The sequence below is a fragment of the Orbicella franksi genome, chromosome 15 (genome assembly GCF_964199315.1).
Source record: "Orbicella franksi chromosome 15, jaOrbFran1.1, whole genome shotgun sequence".
Taxonomy (NCBI): Eukaryota; Metazoa; Cnidaria; class Anthozoa; order Scleractinia; family Merulinidae; genus Orbicella; species Orbicella franksi.
In genome coordinates, this window is record NC_138159.1 from 18,489,944 (window position 1) to 18,508,970 (window position 19,027).

At 37.8% G+C, this 19,027-nt stretch overlaps 1 pseudogene across 1 annotated transcript; it reads left to right on the forward strand.

Annotated features, from left to right (window-relative positions):
- Positions 1-1,439: 1,439 nt before the first annotated feature.
- On the forward strand, positions 1,440-18,610 carry LOC145469431 (uncharacterized; annotated as a pseudogene). The gene is made up of 14 exons (XR_014042321.1): positions 1,440-1,780; positions 2,423-2,593; positions 2,678-2,848; positions 3,194-3,508; positions 3,898-4,068; positions 11,968-12,139; positions 13,061-13,278; positions 13,545-13,729; positions 14,184-14,267; positions 15,631-15,762; positions 15,926-16,140; positions 17,676-17,716; positions 18,151-18,247; positions 18,324-18,610. The product of XR_014042321.1 is annotated as an uncharacterized LOC145469431 (transcript).
- The last annotated feature ends 417 nt before the right edge of the window (positions 18,611-19,027 follow it).

The following is a 19,027-nucleotide window of genomic DNA, read 5'->3' on the forward strand; positions in this document are numbered from 1 at the left end:
GGTGTTGAAATTTTGGCCTTATAATTAAGAAATAGAAACCATGTACCGTGTTTCTATCGAGTTTTAGTATAAATCTACTAGCGTTCTATCACGAATGCCGTTCTTTGATTGGCTACGCTACTCACAATCTATTCTGTTGTAGACAGTGAGCAGCGTAGCAGTGTGCCCTTGTTAACAAAATAACGGCCGCTTCTTGGCGTTTTCGAAGTGTCTGTTCAGAGCATTTAGATAAAGTTTTGAACGACTAGTAGATTTATACTAAAACAATTAGATTATTCGCTCTCGATTTCTATGCGTGATAGTTGACTCGGGTTGCGCTCTCGTCAACTATCACGCCATAGAAATCTCGAGCGCATAATCTGATTGTTTAATAGAAACACGAGTGGAGGTTTGGGAGAACGAGAAATTCTGTGGGAACATGAGCCGCAGGCGAGTGTTTCCACAGCTTTTCCGCGAGTTCTCCCAAACTTTCACTTGTGTTTCTATAACTTGACAGAAACACGGAGAACGTGTTTTCTATTTCTTTTAGGAAACACCGCAGCGAAAAAAAGGAAAATGTAAATTATCTTTGTCCGCGCCATCATTATGTCGACAGCTCGTGCTAGTTTTGTGTTTCCATCGAGTTATAGAACCACGATTTTTAACCAATCAGCGCGCGTATTTCTTAGAACTGTTTTCTAATTAGAGGATATTAAATGGCCGCACCGAGATGCGAAATTTGTCTTCTAGTGCTTTCAACATGAGGAGAGAAATTTCGTATCTCCAAGCGACCAGGTAATTTTCTTTTTATTAAATAAAAATATCATAATACATAACGACGTTTTGGGCGATTTTCCGAAGATTTCCGAAGATTCTCCAAAAGTTGTCCGAAGGCCAGACGAAAAACGAACATTTCACGAAAAGTTCTGAAGATTTCCGAAGATTGACGACGATTGCCTAGTACTTCCGACGAAGATCCGAAGATGTTTAGATCATACACCGACAAATTTAAGTGCAGTTAAGTGACAAAAATGATATTAAAAATGATGTTACACATGGGTGGATAAATATGATATTCTCACATGTGGGATATCGTTTTCATCGATTTGCTACCACCTACCTATTTTATGTAATGAAAGTTCGTATCAAACGTTTTCTTTTCCTGTTAGTTCTGTATCTTTACTCAATCGCTCAACATTGTCCATGCACACCCTTCTCACGACACGTTAAACATTTAAGATGCTAATATATTTTTTTAAAAATTTAAAAGCGTCGAAAAATACATCCCTGATGGAGAAAATAAAAAGCTAACTCAGAGCTGAGCTAGTTGTTGATTTTCAGGATGTTTTATAATTGTGCCAAAATGGCCAGGAACACAGAGCGTCCCTTTTCACAAGATGCCAAAATGAAAAACAGCTAGGAGAGGTTAAGTTGCTAATTAATAGCTTGACCTCTTTTAAATGATGATCTGGTCTTTTCTGCACAGATATGACGGCGCTACATCCTTATGAACCAGTCGGTTGTTTCAAAGACAATAGTACACGCACTTTACCAGTGTTAGTACGAAGGTACTCTGTCAACGAGAGAGATTTGGCCAATTCACTCGCAGCCATAGTTCACGCATGTGCTACGGAAGTCTTTGAGAAAGGCTTCTGGTATTTTGGCGTGGAATATCGCTACGAGTGCTGGAGTGGAGTGAACGGTAGCATGACCTACAACAGACATGGGCGATCCGACAAATGTTTATGGAATTATAGGGTGGGAGATGTATGGACCATATTTGTTTACCGCTTTGTTGAAGGTTAGTTGCCAGTTGATCACTTCACACTTTACAAATTTTGCACCGTTATATTTTTCTACCAAATATTAGGTAGCATGATTTACATTTGGGTCCCCAGCAAACTAATCTAAATATTAATTTCTGTTGCTTCTAAAAATGTTTAAACTGGCATTAAGCACCTGCCTCGACGAGGCCCTTGACTTCTCCAGTTCATTGAATTGGAATTCTGAATAAAAGCTGTAAACCTTTTCGTCGTCAACCGTAAAGTCTTGTTGTACACTGGAACGCTCTCTTAACACGCCGTTTTAGAACATAAGCTTGACGATCATTTTTTACCAATTCAAAAAGTCATCAGTTTGTACACTTTCTAAGGTTTTCATGTTATGGATTATTCCCTTTAATCATCAGTGAATGGCAGTTGGAGCCAGTGGTCGTATCTTGTCAAATATGCAGCGTGACGTGCGGAGGGGGACTGACAGGGCACGTGCTCGCACATGCTCTAATGAAGCCCCAAAATGGGAAGGAAAGGATCTCCCTGGGACAAGTATCTCCACAGAGAGCTGCAATTTGCACAAATGTAAAAAGAGTTCTCAAAAACTCAAAACTTCAAAAGTTACCCTTTTCTAAGTTTTTATTTAATTGATTGTTTCTTCTAATTATCAGTGAATGGCAGTTGGAGCCAGTGGTCGTCATGGCAACCATGCAGTGTGACGTGTGGAGGGGGACACAGGACACGTGCTCGCACATGTTCTAATCCAGCGCCAAAATGGAACGGAATGGATTGCGCTGGGACAAATATCGCCACAGAGAGCTGCAATTTGCACAAATGTAAAGGTAGATATCACAAGAACTTAAAACGTCATAAGTTTATACACCTTCAAATCTTTCATGTCACGAATTGTTTCTTCTAATCATCAGTGAATGGCAGATGGAGTTATTGGTCGCCATGGCAACCATGCAGCGTGACGTGTGGAGGAGGACATAGGACACGTTCTCGCACGTGCTCTAATCCAGCGCCACAATGGAACGGAATGGATTGCGCTGGAAAAAATATCTCAACTGAGAGCTGCAATTTACAGAAATGTATAGGTAGATGCCCTTTGTAAAAGATTTTTCCTTAAAATGATTCCAGCTTAACTTGATGCTCCACTATGCTCCTTACTTTCCGTTTCGGAGCTGAGTTAGTTTTTAATTTTCAGGATGTTTTATAACTGTACCAATATGGCTATGAACACAGTGCACTCCTTCTCGGAAGATGGCAAAATGAAATACAGCGGCGAAGGGGGAAACGAGTGGCTTTTAATGCCGCAAGATAAAGGAGATGGTGAACACTTAGAGCTTCTCGTTAAATGCGCCGCAAGAACCACCAGCTGTAGGTTGCTAATTTATAGCTTGGCTTCTCTACTTAATGATTATCCGGTCTTCTCTACACAGATACCATGGCACTGCACCCGTATGAACCAGTCGGTTGTTTCAAAGACGCTACTCCACGCGCCCTACCAGTGTTACTCCAATGGTACTCTGTCAACGAGAGAGATTTGGCCAATTCACTCGCATCCATGATTCACGAGTGTGCTACTCAAGTGTATGAGAATGGCTTCTGGTATTTTGGCGTAGAACATCGATACGAGTGCTGGAGTGGATTAAACGGTGACATGACGTACAACAGACATGGGCGATCCAACAGTTGTTTATGGAATTATAACGTTGGAAATGCATGGACCATATTTGTTTACCGGTTTGTTGGAGGTTAGTTACCAGTTCATAACCTCACACTTCACAAATTTTATCCCGTGATATTTTTCTAACTAATATTAGGTAGCATGATTTACATTTGGGTCCCCAGCCAACTGATCTAAATATTAATTTCCGTTACTTCTAGAAATATTTAAACTGGTGTTAAGCACCTGCCTCGATGAGGCCCTTGGCTTCTCCAGTTCATTGGATTGGAATTCTGAATAAAATCTGTAAACCTTTTTGTCGTGAACCGTAAAGTCTTGTTGTACACTGGAACGCTATCTTAAAAACGTCGTTTTAAAACATAAGCTAAACGATCTTTTTCTTACCAATTCAAAAAGTCAACAGTTTATACACTTTCTAAGGTTTTCATGTCATGGATTATTCCCTTTAATCATCAGTGAATGGCAGTTGGAGCCAGTGGTCGTCATGGCAACCATGCAATGTGAAGTGTGGAGGGGGACACAGGACACGTGCTCGCACATGTTCTAATCCAGCGCCAAAATGGAACGGAATGGATTGCCCAGGGACACATATGTCCACAGAGAGCTGCAATTTGCACAAATGTAGAGGTAGAAGTTTTTTTTTTTTTTGAAATATTTTTCATTTAAATGATGCAAGCTTATCTTGATGCTCTAGTATGTTCCTTGTTCTGTATTTTGGAGCTTAGTTAGATTTTGATTTTTAAAGTGGCTCCGAGTCTGAAGAATACAATCAAACCACTTTTATACGGAGGCAGCGTGGTCGAGTGGTTTAGGGCGCTGGATTTGAAATCTGGAGGTCCCTGGTTCAAATCCTCCACCCTACTTCTATCTGGATTTGTACTCGGTAGCCCCGAGTTCAATTCCTCGACCGCGTTGTGTAAATAGCCAACTGGTCAGCCTCCCACCAGTTGGGATTCTTAATAGTTTATTTTCTATTTGCAATATTTGGTTATTAATTCACAGTGTTCCCAATTAGCACAATAGTGCTAAATACATTCGACGTCTAAATAAATTCATTATTATTATTATTATTATTATTATTATTATTATTACAGCAAATGGGCAGAACTGAATGTCTTTATTATGACGGTGTCCGTGAGGAGAGATTCCACCATAAAGTGTTTATAAAGTGTTTAAAGTGGTTGTCAGAATGTTGTTAGGACGTAAAGGCAATAAATGAATAAATAAATAAATAAATAAATAATATAAGATAATATAATATAATTTAATATTTAACAAATAAAGAAGCTTCGACTGTGCTCTGTTCTGTTGTAAAGCACGCAGGAAGCGGTAGAGCACGAAAGAAGTGTAGGGGAAAACACGAGACGTAGTCGAGTGTTTTTCCCTACTTCTTGAGTGCTCTACTGCTTCCTAAGTGCTTTACAACAGAACAGAACACAGTCGAGGCTTCTTTATTTGTTTTATGATAAAGAATCCGATAATTTCCCCACGCATTTGGCTGAATTTTCAAACCAAACTTTATTTTCCAAACGAGCAAAAGTGGCGTCAGCCGTGCACTGTTCTCTGATAAAGCACGCTAAAATAAGCCAATCACAATCCTTGTTAGAATTGTTCAAATAATTTGATTGGCTAACGAAGCGACAGCTGTCAATCACAAACTGGACTTCAGCTAAGCTTTTAGTTTCGAGTAGTTTGAGCGGCTTACGAGAGAAGAACGATGCCTTCAAAGTTCGCTTTTTAAGTTAATTTTTAAATACGGATCTAAAGGCAGGTGAAGGTTGATAGTCCGGAGGAATCCGGCCGTATTGTGGCCCATGAAAACGTGCACTTTTCGAGTGGAAATTACGAAACGCTGAGCTCAAAGCTTGCGGATGAATATGCGAAATGCCGAGTTGAATTTGAAAGGAGCTACAGTTATTTACGGCTTGTAGCCGCATGCAGCAAGATTGCATGCCCGAACTAGCGTAAAAGTTAGAAAGACTAAACGGCTCCCACTGGTTCTACTCCGAGCACGGAAGAGAATATCAGAGCAAGCTTTACACTGACCACTCGTCGGTTCACTTCGCTGAGATGACCGGAGAACGAGCGTTATTACTACACTGCATGTAAGTGTTGTTTGAGCAATTGAGCGTTAATACAAAAATAAAGTTTCTCTTCATAAACAGAGACAGTTCAATTGTTGTTTTCTGTCGTTGTTTTACTTCTTAAGTGTAATTTCTGCCTTCGTAACAAATATGTCTTTTATCGAAGCACTGTTTAGGTTGAGAATTTGTTTATTTCGCTACGTGTTTTGTGGCGGAAATCTAGCAAAACTTGTTATTTTAGTACAGTTTTAACACTAATGTTGCTAACATTGGTCTCTGTGAGCCATATTTACTACAGACAAAGAGCTCGTTTCCATTGCGTTTGTCTGAATCACAGCGGATGTGTAAATTTGGGGCAAATTTGTCAAAATTCCGAAGCAAAAATTTGAAAGCCAACTTACCGTCATCAACCCGTGCTCTGTTCTCTGATAAAGCACGCTCTTTCAGCCAATCAGAGCGCGCGTTATATGGAAACTTTATTATAAAATATAATATAATATAATATAATATAATATAATATAATATAATATAATATAACAATAATAATAATAATAATAGCTTTTAAGAGTCCCTGTCCATAAAAATGGAAAACAACTCGGCAAGGGTCGAAAATTCGATTTCGCTCATATTGTCATGGTAGATAGGCTAGGGCATGTCAAAAACTACTGGATAGTTTTTTTGGCAAAATATCCTTTTATTTCAAAGAAATACGCAAATTACCAAATTCCGTTAAAATCGTCATTTGACGCACCATTTTATTAAGCAAGTTTGAGAGCCTCGCATGCAAAACCACATCATTCTTCCGTCTTTAAAACACTCAAATATTTTCGTGCAATGTTTAAATGTGTACTGGGTTGATTTTAGGGAATGCTGCGTTGTCTTTTTGGGTGCAAAACAATTAAATTTCGAAGACATGTATTTCATTCACTTAAAAGTACTTCGTGAATATAATTAATTTTCACCATGTGCGAAACCTTCAAATGGATTAAGCTTCTGGTGGTTGAATTGCAGAAGGATGATCTACAGATTCCTGTGAAAATTTCCTTGGGCAAATGATTGTGAGCGACGCGAGAGCTTTTCAAAGTACGTTAAAAATGCAAATATTTGACCATCCGTCGTCAAATTTCAATTTACGGGTTAAACGTATATTTTAGCATGCGCCACATGACTTGACCTATAGAAAGTTGAAAAAGACACAGAGCCGATAATTTCGAAATGTTCTAACCTTATTTGTTGTAAAAGACAGGTCCAAAGCCGATTTGATGTGTTTCTAGTTGATCTCTCACCATTCGTCGCACATAAAGCAGAAGTTTGCTTTTGTTTACATAAAGTCCGATGTGCATCGCCAACTGTCAAGTTATTTAATGGTCGAATACCATGAATCTCTGGCCCTCTTTCGACACATATGATCACCACTGCGTCTAAGTCAAAAAAGGCTAAGTCATTTGTAGATAGATGCTTGCTTTGCACTACACCAAAATATTACGCTTGATCATCATGGTTTGATGGCTTGAATCCTTGCTTACAGCGGTTCCTTGTTCGTCACGCAATGCTGTCATCCTATTTTAACGGGGTAGGGGTAGGACAATTTCTATCCTAATACGTAAGGCTCTGTAAGGCTTTGAACCACTGGGAGCACACAATCGTGTTGAGTAGGAAGAGATTGAATTAAGAAATAAAAAGAATGAATTGTTTACCATTGCCCCTGTTGTTATCTTTTACTCGACCACCGTTACCTACATGCCCTACGTAATACTGTAACGCTAAACTCGTACCTAGATCTTTTCGCGCTTTGCAATTATTTTTGGTTTACATGTAATACAGTGGGCTACCCTCGGGGAAATGGGTGGTGACCGCTTGATGGGGCTAGCTGCTTAAATAGAGGTTGGTGTACCTTGAATATTTAATTTTTCACTATCGGGTTATAAATTTCTTGGTGAACATGGAGACAATTCAAGGCAATCATGATAGACGTGTGTTTGAATTATCACTCTCATGCACCTTCAATCTCAGACTTTTATCTGCCATCGCCCTTTCCGAAACAAAGTGTTTAAATTTTGGGTGGCCGCTTAATAGGGGTAAAGACAAAAATGAAACCCTTATCGGAACGACCAAATGGTGGCCGCGGAGGTAACCGGTCAATAGGTGTTTTATTTACAATATTTTACTGACAATAATTTTGGACTGCATTGACAACAGTCCTCTATTTTCTGTTACAAACATACCAATGCCTCGCCACTAAACAAACAAAATACGCCAAATAAAATGGCATGGCCAGGGCTATTTACTCACGTAATTACTAATTGAATTTAGTCTGTTTTTCTCACGAATTAGACACGTTGTGATTTCCCATTTTTATTTCAGCTAGTTCTTGCTTCATTGATCTATAATTTGTTTATGGCGAGTTTTTTAAAATTCTAGTGAGTACCGACACTAGCTTTATCAGCTGTTGTCTGAAACATCAGAACGTACAACAAACGTTATTTGGACCGAGGCCACGTACACTATAGAATACGATTATATAAATATACACATATTATTAAGCAGTGTAAAAATGGTGTACCAAACGATGAACTCCCAGTAAGAGGATCCAACGGATACAATGTCTCTACGTAAATTTGTAGTTTAGTGTACGATGTGGCGAAGAGACCAACTCTTGACTGTTCTGGACGAGTTTAATGTACTACGTTTCGGCCGTTCGGCCTTCTTCAGGTTAAAAGTTAAAAACTAAAAAAAACTATTTACAATGGTTGCGATTTACAGAAACACTGACTTATATACAGAGCAGAAATATTATGATTGAGGTTACGAAATACAACAAAGGTCCAAATTACAAGGTGAAAAAGGATTAGATAATCAAAGACAAATACAGAACAATGGGTGACATGTGAATACAAATAAGGTGAATACAAATGAGTGACACAAACTAGAGAGGAAAAATCTAACTTAATTAGTAGTGTTTACTCTGAAGTAACAAGCCCCCCATTGAAGGCCTCTGAATGAATGTAATTAGGTAAAAATCATAACAGGATCCCAGGAAAGGGCCATTAAACTACAGTAATAATTTCCCTTCCAAAGCCCGTGAATGAAAAGCCGACAACAAACATAACAGAATCCTTGAAAAGAGCTCTTGAACTTAGAAATAAACAAATAACAAATACAGAATAAAATTAAAATGCGTCATATTGGAAAAGTGGCAAATCACAACTACTCACAACTACTCAATTGTAGTTTAAGAATCAAACGCAACTGTTCTACTGACGAATTTCTACAAAATAGATGTAAGGAATACAAAGGGTATTTGAAATCGCAAAATTATCCAGTGGAGCTTGTTGATAAACAGTTCGACAAAGCTCTTAGTATACCAAGAGCCGAACTTTTGAGGAAAAAGGTCAAGCCAGCAAAGAAAGTTTTTCCATTGGTGCTCGACTACAATCCAATTTTGCCAGATATCCAAAAAGTTATCAAAAAGCACTTTTATCTATTACACTCCTCACCAGAAGTCAAAGAAATTTTTCCATCCAAGTCGATATTTTCCGCTTATCGTAGAACCAAAAATCTTAAGGAGATGTTGGCGCCATCAAAATTCCGGGTAGCCTCCAGTAGAAATCAAAGAGAAGAAAACGGAGGTTGTTCAAAATGCAACAAGAAGTGCGATCTGTGTAAAAACTATTTAATTCAAGCTTCGAAATTTCAAAGTTCGGCAACTGGTCGTCAATATCCCATTCAACAAAAGTTGTCTTGTTCGTCAAAAAATGTTATTTATTTAGCCACTTGTGCCAAATGCAATCTGCAATATGTAGGCTCCACCTCGACTGAATTTAAAGTAAGATTTCGTAACCACAAGTCCAACATGCTGAAGAACAAAAGAACTTGCGAATTGGCCATCCACTTTAATAACTCTGAACATGAAATTTCTCAAATCAATTTCATCATCATTGAACAAATTAGGTCTTTTGAAAATTCCTTACATCTTGAACAATTATTACTCACTAGGGAAGCTTATTGGTCCGCGCAATTATTTACCCTTAATCCTCGTGGTCTTAACAAACGGCGGGAATTTAGATCAAGACACCGCATTAATTACTACAATTGAGTAGTTGTGATTTGCCACTTTTCCAATATGACGCATTTTAATTTTATTCTGTATTTGTTATTTGTTTATTTCTAAGTTCAAGAGCTCTTTTCAAGGATTCTGTTATGTTTGTTGTCGGCTTTTCATTCAGGGGCTTTGGAAGGGAAATTATTACTGTAGTTTAATGGCCCTTTCCTGGGATCCTGTTATGATTTTTACCTAATTACATTCATTCAGAGGCCTTCAATGGGGGGCTTGTTACTTCAGAGTAAACACTACTAATTAAGTTAGATTTTTTCTCTCTAGTTTGTGTCACTCATTTGTATTCACCTTATTTGTATTCACATGTCACCCATTGTTCTGTATTTGTCTTTGATTATCTAATCCTTTTTCACCTTGTAATTTGGACCTTTGTTGTATTTCGTAACCTCAATCATAATATTTCTGCTCTGTATATAAGTCAGTGTTTCTGTAAATCGCAACCATTGTAAATAGTTTTTTTTAGTTTTTAACTTTTAACCTGAAGAAGGCCGAACGGCCGAAACGTAGTACATTAAACTCGTCCAGAACAGTCAAGAGTTGGTCTCTTCGCCACATCGTACACTAAACTATACACATATTATTATATATATGAACAAACAGATGAACAATGATTAAATTGTTTCACTTATCCTGAGAGTGCTCTATACAAAATAGATCAAAATGTGCAGCATATGCCGTGACAGCATTGCCAGACGAACAAATAACGGCAGTAAGATTGTGCTGCGCCGACAAGCTTATCAGCAATGGTCAGCAATCGATCAAACGTAATATTTTGGCGCAGTGCACAGCAAGCAACTATCAACAAATGACTCAGCCATTTTTGACTTAGATGCAGTGATGTTCATATGCGCAGAAAGATGGTCACAGATTCATGGTATTCGACCAATAATAGGTTGACGGTACGCGATGTACATCGGACGTTAACCTTGTGTAAACAAAAGCAAACTTCTGCTTTATGTGCGGCGAATGGTGAGAGATCCACTAGAAACACGTCAAATCGGCTTTGGACCTGCCTTTTACAACAAATAAGGTTAGAACATTTCAAAATTATCAGCTCTGTGTCTATTTCAACTTATTATAGGTCAAGTCATGTGGCGCATGCTAAAATATACGTCTAACCCGTAAATTGAAATTTGACGACGGATGGTCAAATATTTCAATTTATTTGCATTTTTAACGTACTTTGAAAAGCTCTCGCGTCGCTCACAATCATTTGCCCAAGGAAATTTTCACAGGAATCTGTAGATCATCCTTCTGCAATTCAACCACCAGAAGCTTAATCCATTTGAAGGTTTCGCACATGGTGAAAATTAATTATATTCACGAAGTACTTTTAAGTGAATGAAATACATGTCTTCGAAATTTAATTGTTTTGCACCCAAAAAGACAACGCAGCATTCCCTAAAATCAACCCAGTACACATTTAAACATTGCACAAAAATATTTGAGTGTTTTAAAGGCGGAAGAATGATGTGGTTTTGCATGCGAGGCTCTCAAACTTGCTTAATAAAATGGTGCGTCAAATGACGATTTTAACGGAATTTGGTAATTTGCGTATTTCTTTGAAATAAAAGGATATTTTGCCAAAAAAAACTATCCAGTAGTTTTTGTCATGCCCTAGCCTATCTACCATAAGAATATGAGCGAAATTGAATTTTCGACCCTTGCCGCGAAATTAAGAATTTGTCTGATTTTTACAGGCACGCACTCTTAACAGACATTAAAACTTACAAGGTACTTATAGAGTTTAAAACTGTCCCAGTACTAAAAACTAACGACACACTCTATTTAAACCATTCAATATTAACACATGAGACCTGATAAGGATGGGACCTACCGCGTAGGGTCCTGTTCTTACGTGGTGGGAGAACATCCTGCAGGGGAAACGAGGTAGTACCTACCAGACTATTCCACAGCTTCAAATCCCTTTCTTTAACGATCTGTTGCATCAGCGTTACTTGTTGAATGTATTCCAATCTAACTGCCCTTTTCCGGCTGTAGCCTTTTCTGTAGCCTATCCAGAATTGATATAAGCTATAACTTTTGTCGAAGTTTTTTCTTTTTATCATCGTTATTATATTATATCAGACTTTGTACCATTTGTGTTCTTTAACATAAAGGGATATTCATACTTTATGAAATACTGTTATGAGTTGACTGCTTTTAAAGTAATTTACAATCGCCGCTGAAATAATAATAACAATAATGATAACAACAAGTTTAAACCAGACTGATTCAAGTTGAAAAGGTATACAAAATGATTTTGTCAAAGAAATAAATTTGTTATCTAAATGGTGTTCTCATATTTCACTCTATTGCTTTCAGACTCTATAGGAGAAAATCTTGTTAACAACAATGACAACAATGAGACTTATCATGCTGAGAGCACTGGGGAATCCTCTTTGTCACTGGTTGCGAAGATTGTGGGGAGCTCGCTTTTGGCTCTGTTATGTTTAAGTGGAGTATGGTTTGCTTTTAGATATCGTAGAAAGTGTCGGTGAGTATAAATTATAAAGAATACTCTTAGTCGGCTTCAGTTAATGATGCGTGTGCTTCATTTAAGAAAAAAATAGGAATAATAGTGATAAGGTGACCACCTGAACATGTGATAATCTTTGATTATTGTTTATAGTAGATTTTTAACTTTTAGTACATTTAAGAGCGCCACAAATTTATTAGTTGATAAACTATTACGTGTCACCCTCGATAAATAAAGTTTTGATTGGTTGATTGATTGATTGATTGATTGATTGATTGATTGATTGATTGATTGACTGAATAGGAACATAGACAACTTATACGTCACTTGTGTGACGTATAAACTTGTTGCAACACAATAAACAATTTAAGGTTGTGGACTGGACCACAAAAAGCAATACCAATAGATGTTAATTAACAAAAAAGCGAAATAAATATTTCACATCCCTATTCTCGTGCCAAATAGCCAAAGAAACTTCGAAAAATTAGTAGGCTGCAGAAAAATTAATGTTGTCTTAAATCGATTGTTTTATGATCTTAAGGTGACCACCTGAACATGTACTTGTACGACGGCACGCGCCTAGTAATCTACGCGCGCTCAAGGGAAGTCGATATCGATGACGTCAAGAAGACTACAATAAACGCTTACCGTGCAATTTTCGGGCGTTTTATTCCGTGGGATTTTGTTAAAAAATCTGCACACTGGTAATAAATATTTTGCCTTAGTTGGAGCTCGTTTTTCAGGGAAATCTGTCAGACTACTTTTTCCACAGGAGGAAAATTTCGGAAAAATTTCGCAGAATGAAATTTGAAATGTAATCACAAATAAAACCATATAAACTAGCGTGCGTCAGGCGATAAATGATTACTCTCAGTAGCCATCTTAAGTACTTCCTATGTTAAAGGCTCGGGCTCTTGATTCTTATAAACATGTTTTCAGATCCAATTCAGAACTCTTTGATCCGTTTGAAGTGCTTTTTGATGACATTACCTTGGATAAGATTATTGGAGAAGGAGCTTTTGGGAAAGTATACAGTGGCAGGCTTTTAAAACAAACTATGGAGGTTGGAAAAGAAAACAAATCTTCGCAGAGCAAGACGGATAAGGAGCAGCAGCAAATGAAGATGGGTCTGACCGTTGCTGTGAAAATGTTACAAAGTATGATTTGCTTACGCCAGCGTTTTATAACCTATAAATATACATAAGGTTCTTAAAACGACCTTTCAAAGTCTTGACATAGGCAAAATGAAAAGTCGCAAAGAGTGATATATTTTGAGTTAACCATTTTGGTAATATTGTGAAATAGGCGTAAAATTGTAATCCTGTTTAAATGTTTCAGTTTTGATTGACGCACGCCCATGTATTTGTGAGGTATTATGTTTAAACCTTGTAGTGAAAAATGTTTTTTGTTTTTGCTCTTCTAGATGGCGCCACAGAAGAACAAATGCAAGATTTCCTAGAGGAAATACAGCTCATGAAACAAATCGGGTACCACCTGAACATATTAAACTTATTGGCCTGCTGTACTATGACAAATCCCATGTTCCTTGTACTGGAGTTTGCAAAGAATGGGGATTTACTTCACTACCTCAGGAAAACAAGACAGCAGGTAAAGTGACATAATTGAAAATCTTACCTCACTTTTAATGTGGTCAGTGAGTTTTATAGAAAACTGGTCTACTTACCCAAACTGTACTTTTTATTGACTTAAGTCAATACAGTCCAACCTCAACTAACGGCCCTTTCTCTACAGCGTCCACTCTCCAAAGTGGTGTTGTGGAGAGGTTGGAAGCTTCTCCTGCTTCCCTGGTCTTCTACAGCGTTAAGCAAGTAGAAGTATTAGCACCACCCCCACTCCCCGCCCCCCGCCCCCAGATTGTCGCCCGCAGCAAGGTACCCCTACATCCCGGTCATAGATCTTTGTAAGGCTGCCCCGGCTTATATAATTTGTTAGTAGCCACAATACTTTTAAATGGAGAGAGGCATTGTGAGAGTAAAGACTCGTCCATAACAGGACGCCTCAAAAACCATAAAACTCTCTACTACTTTGTTTTACATTTTAGATCACACAAGCTTCTGAAGAGACGAGAAATGCAGCCCCTCATTATCAAAACGAAGGAGTCATAGATAAAGGGAGCTTACATGAAGTAATTCAGATTCTCGTTTTATTCGCTTTGCACTCTTAATTTGTTCCTGAGGTAGCCAGTAGTGGTCTGAAGTGCAAATTCTCCAGTACTTTCCACTAGATGGATTTTTGTTCGGTAGTGCTGAATTTAACTTGTTCTCGCTTTGTAAACAGCACTGAATTCTTGGAACCTACTCTGAATTTAAACATTGCGAATATTAACATCAGCATTAATGCTTAATGACTGGAATTTTCTAAACGTCCCTTCTGCTGCAAAAGTTTTTTTATTTCCATGCATTTATTTAGAAGGAGTGGTTTGAAGCCTCGGAACGTTCAGGCTTCTGCTCAAAATTTGCGGGTAGGCTGCAGTTTAACTCTCGAACATATAAGCCCCTAAGATTTTTTCAGAACTAAGAGAAGAAGCTGTCTTTTCAACCCTCGCCGAGATTTTGACATGTCAACTGCCTCCATGTCATTTGATATTTCCATAGTAAGAAAGAAAACAAGAAACTTCGCCTTTTCGGACAGAATTCTTCGTTTTTACCAGCTCTTTCGGGCAACATTCACAAGACTAGTACAATTTTAGATTTTAGTGTCATTTTGGATGATTAATCCCAGAAAATAGTGAAATCCAAGATGGCGGTCTTAATGCCATCATATCAAAAATATGTCATTTTGCAGAGCAAGCTAAAAGCAAAATAATTAACATAATTGTATCTCATTACAACGAAACTCCAGGGGTAGGGTTCCATCCCTCCTCTTTTTTACCGCCTGTTTTACCACAGTGGTTGTCTGAGTTTGCTTGTACGTCCCAGAGTTGAGCTGTGGCAGCTAATTAATTATTCAAGTTTAAATGACAGATATTTCATTATATGCTTGATTGAATCTACTCGAAATCATGACATGGAACTCAACAAAAACTGGATATCGATTTTTCTTCACCGCGTTTAATTTAGCCATATGAAAGCGTAAAATGTCACTTCCTGTTAGGTCAGAAACCGCGTGTGTGTGAGACCTGGGACTAGTCAGGCTGTGACGTCAAAATAAGAACGTAGGTCTTCATATCTTTCGTGGATGTTTACCAACCAAAATTGGAGCAACGTTCGAGTGTCTAATTCATAGTATATTTCTCTTACTTATTTTCGCTTTTATTTGTTTGGTTTGAAAAAATATGTCGACTTTCGTTCTTGTTTGGACGTCATCATGGGCCTGACCATCTCCAGGCCTCCACCATACGCGGCTTTTAACCAACAGGAAGTGACATTTCCCGTTTTCAGCGGGCTAAAACGCGGGAACAAAGCAACGATAACCAATTTTATTTTTCGATTTCTAAAAACAAAACTTTCTGTCATATACACTTCAACTAAGAGTTGTTCTCTTTTCAGTGCACCAGCGACAATAACAGATGTGCATTTTTTCGACTCAGTAACAACAATGATACTGACAACTTACATGACGATGATACCCTCACATCCGCTGACCTAATGACGTTCGCATGGCAGATAGCGAAGGGAATGGTACGAGCTGGATTACGTGCATAATACCAAGATTGGCCAATATGTTTGTAATTTGTAATATTAACATTAATGCTTTGAAAGCCTATTTAACAGATTACTGTTTTCATTTTCATTAACAACTTCTGTCGCAGTGATCAAAATTTCCCTTTTATATTTTACGTAGGAGTTTTTGTCGCGTAAAGGATTCGTTCATCGTGACCTGGCGGCGAGAAATGGTCTCGTTTGTGAAGGCAAGCTGGTGAAGATAGCCGACTTTGGATTGTCGCGTAACGTGTACGCTGAGAAAGTGTACCATGCTACAAAGAACAGAAAACTGCCAGTCAAATGGATGTCACCGGAAGCCATTCATGATCAAATGTTCACGACAGAGAGTGACGTGTAAGTTTAAAATTATCCCGAGGGGGGAGTCGGCGAGGTTAAAAATCATCGGTTTTGATCGAATCCAAGTTAACCGCTACATACGGAGTTTGCCGATTTGAGTCTCTCAATTCAAATAGCTAAATAATATTCTAGCGTTTATAGGCTACAGTTACTGTTTTGAAATAATTTGGCGAGAAAAGTATTGAAAAAATAAATAAATGCACAGTGCTCACAGTTCAAAAGCGACGTTATGACGTGCTGACTAAGATGTCAATTAAATAATTAATTTGTTGTTGATCTATAAAGCGTTTGATAAAGTCTGAGTTTCCGATCTATTCTATTGTATCACGTGACAATAAATATTGCGGTTCAGGATGGAAAATTTCCTTCAGGGAATAACCAATAACTGGGAATCTGATAAAGTTTATAGCGGAGCTCTAAAGGCTCCCAGGGCCGTCCAGCGGAGCACCATGTATACTCATACAATTTAGAAACCCATGAATGACGTCGCGCAACATGGCAACTGTACTCCGGCTAATAGGTCGACCGAGGCGTGCAGCCTTGGTTTACAGCGTGTTTCAAATGTTTAGAGAAATAACAAAGCGGTAAGCACAGCGGAAAAGTGGTTGATTTGTTGACCTATCGAAACGATTGGTTCAATTCAGTCTTCACAACTATTGCTTGAAATTTCTGGCTGGAAGATTTACACTGGAGTGAATAGGCCGCGTTCGATATATCAATATTCTAACATGGATCTGAGGCTTTCGGTTCAAAATGGTACATTTTTTTTTTAAGTTTCTTTTGTCTCTCAATTTCCAAAAGAGACTTGGATTCAAAGAAAACAAAACCAACCATAGAAGTTTTTCCTGAAAGCCTCGGAGTCATGTTAGAATATTGATATATCGAACGTGGCCTATTACCAAATTGCAGTAAAACCAAGAAAGGATTTGCTTTTTGATTCTTGCACGTGGTGTTACAGCGTATGGAGATTTCCTGTTTTTATTTTGTTTGTTTTTTTGTTTGTTTTTTTATTTTTGTTTTTGTTTTTGTTTTTTTTTTTTGCCAAATTTACTCATTTGGTGAAATGCTTAACGGTGAATTTCTTTAACGGTTGTTAGAACAAGACTGGTAAGACCACGAGCGATAAAATGATTGCAAAGCCGTCAGCAAAAAATAATATTTAAATTACGTTTAGCGTGAATAGTTATTGAATTTAAACACCGCACGTCTTTGAGAATTTGGAATTCGAATTCTAAATGCATTTCTCGGATTTACCTTGAATGATAATCAATCTTTAACGAATTTTCTTAAACATTTCTTTCATTCGATCATCCTTCCTTAAGAAAGGATTTGCTACTTGATACCCGGATGTAAAGATATGCATATTGTGTTTATGTAGATTGACTCGTTTTGTTCAATATCATTCGGTTTGGTCAAATATACTTATTGATGACTTTCTTTCAAGATTATTGTGTGGAGTAAATTTTAAGTACTTTATGGGAGCTCCCCTTTTAAGCCTAGCTAAATCTATATATTATGTTATATCTTAACAGGTGGGCGTTTGGTATTCTACTTTGGGAGATTTTAACAATCGGTGAGATATTTTATTACTCTTTCTTTCCACTTGCCATTTTGGAATCTATTTACTTTTGGCTTTCTTGTTAAGTTGGTAACGTCGTGGGTTTCACATATTCAGTAATTTTTTAGGTTTCTTTGTAATTTCGCATGCCAAACACAACAGCTTGGATCAGTTCATCACTCCATGTTCTACGCACCTGGCTGTAGTTCAAAGTGGTTATAAATGATCTCACTTGTACATCACTTGTCAGGCCTATTACTAATTTCACCTGCAAGACCAGCTGTATCGCTATGGATGTACAACTTTAAAATAACATATTAGACATATTAATGTTGATCACAATGGTCAATGAACTTGCCTTTGATCTGCAATGAGCAAGATAGTTTCCAGGACTGCCACTCACTACAAACTGATCTTTTTCTTTAATCTCCTTCTTTCTTTGTATCTAGGTGGGACACCATATCCTACCATAAGTAAACATGAACTTTTAGGGGCTCTTAAATCTGGATACAGAATGGAAAAACCACAGATGTGCTCGGATGAAATGTAAGTTTCCTTTCTATCTGATCTTACCCATTCTTTTCATCAATTGATGACTGACACCTGCCACTGTTTTTCTCAGGTATGAACTGATGCGACAGTGTTGGATGGAAAATCCCGCTGAAAGGCCTTCGTTCACTGTCATCCAGGAACAACTTGAACGGATGATGTTACTGCATTGTCCTTATTTGGATATGGCAGACACAAAGTATAGTTACGCACCCCTTTATAACGTTGACAGTGACAAAGAAACGCAAATGGAAAGTACTACTTTGTAACTTACATGCTGATTTGCATGTACGATTTTTGGACATAATGACAAGTTGGCATTCTGTTCGTTTCTCAGCCGTTGTTATTTTCAAAGTAGGGCTTGCGGTATCTTTTCTAGACGAAACAAACCGTGTTTTTACGAAATATGCCCAACAAGGTCAGCAAGACAAATTAATAATAGCAAAAACAATGAACACCCTACAAAGTTTCCTGAAGTACCCACCACTTCATCAACAAATATTTCAGAGAGTATAAAGTGACATTTCGCAAAGTAACATGAAGTATCATTTCGCAAAGCACCTCAGAGTACCATTTGGCAAAGTACCAAGCTATATTCCTAAACGCGCGATTTAAAATTTCGCAGACTTTTTTTAGTACCATGCCTTAAAGTGACTAAATTTTGTAGCGTATGACTATCTTGTGGTAACATTTCCTAAGTAGGGAACACTGAAACATAACCACTACACTGAGCAAATATTAATAACCAAATGTAATAAATTATAACAAATAAATTAT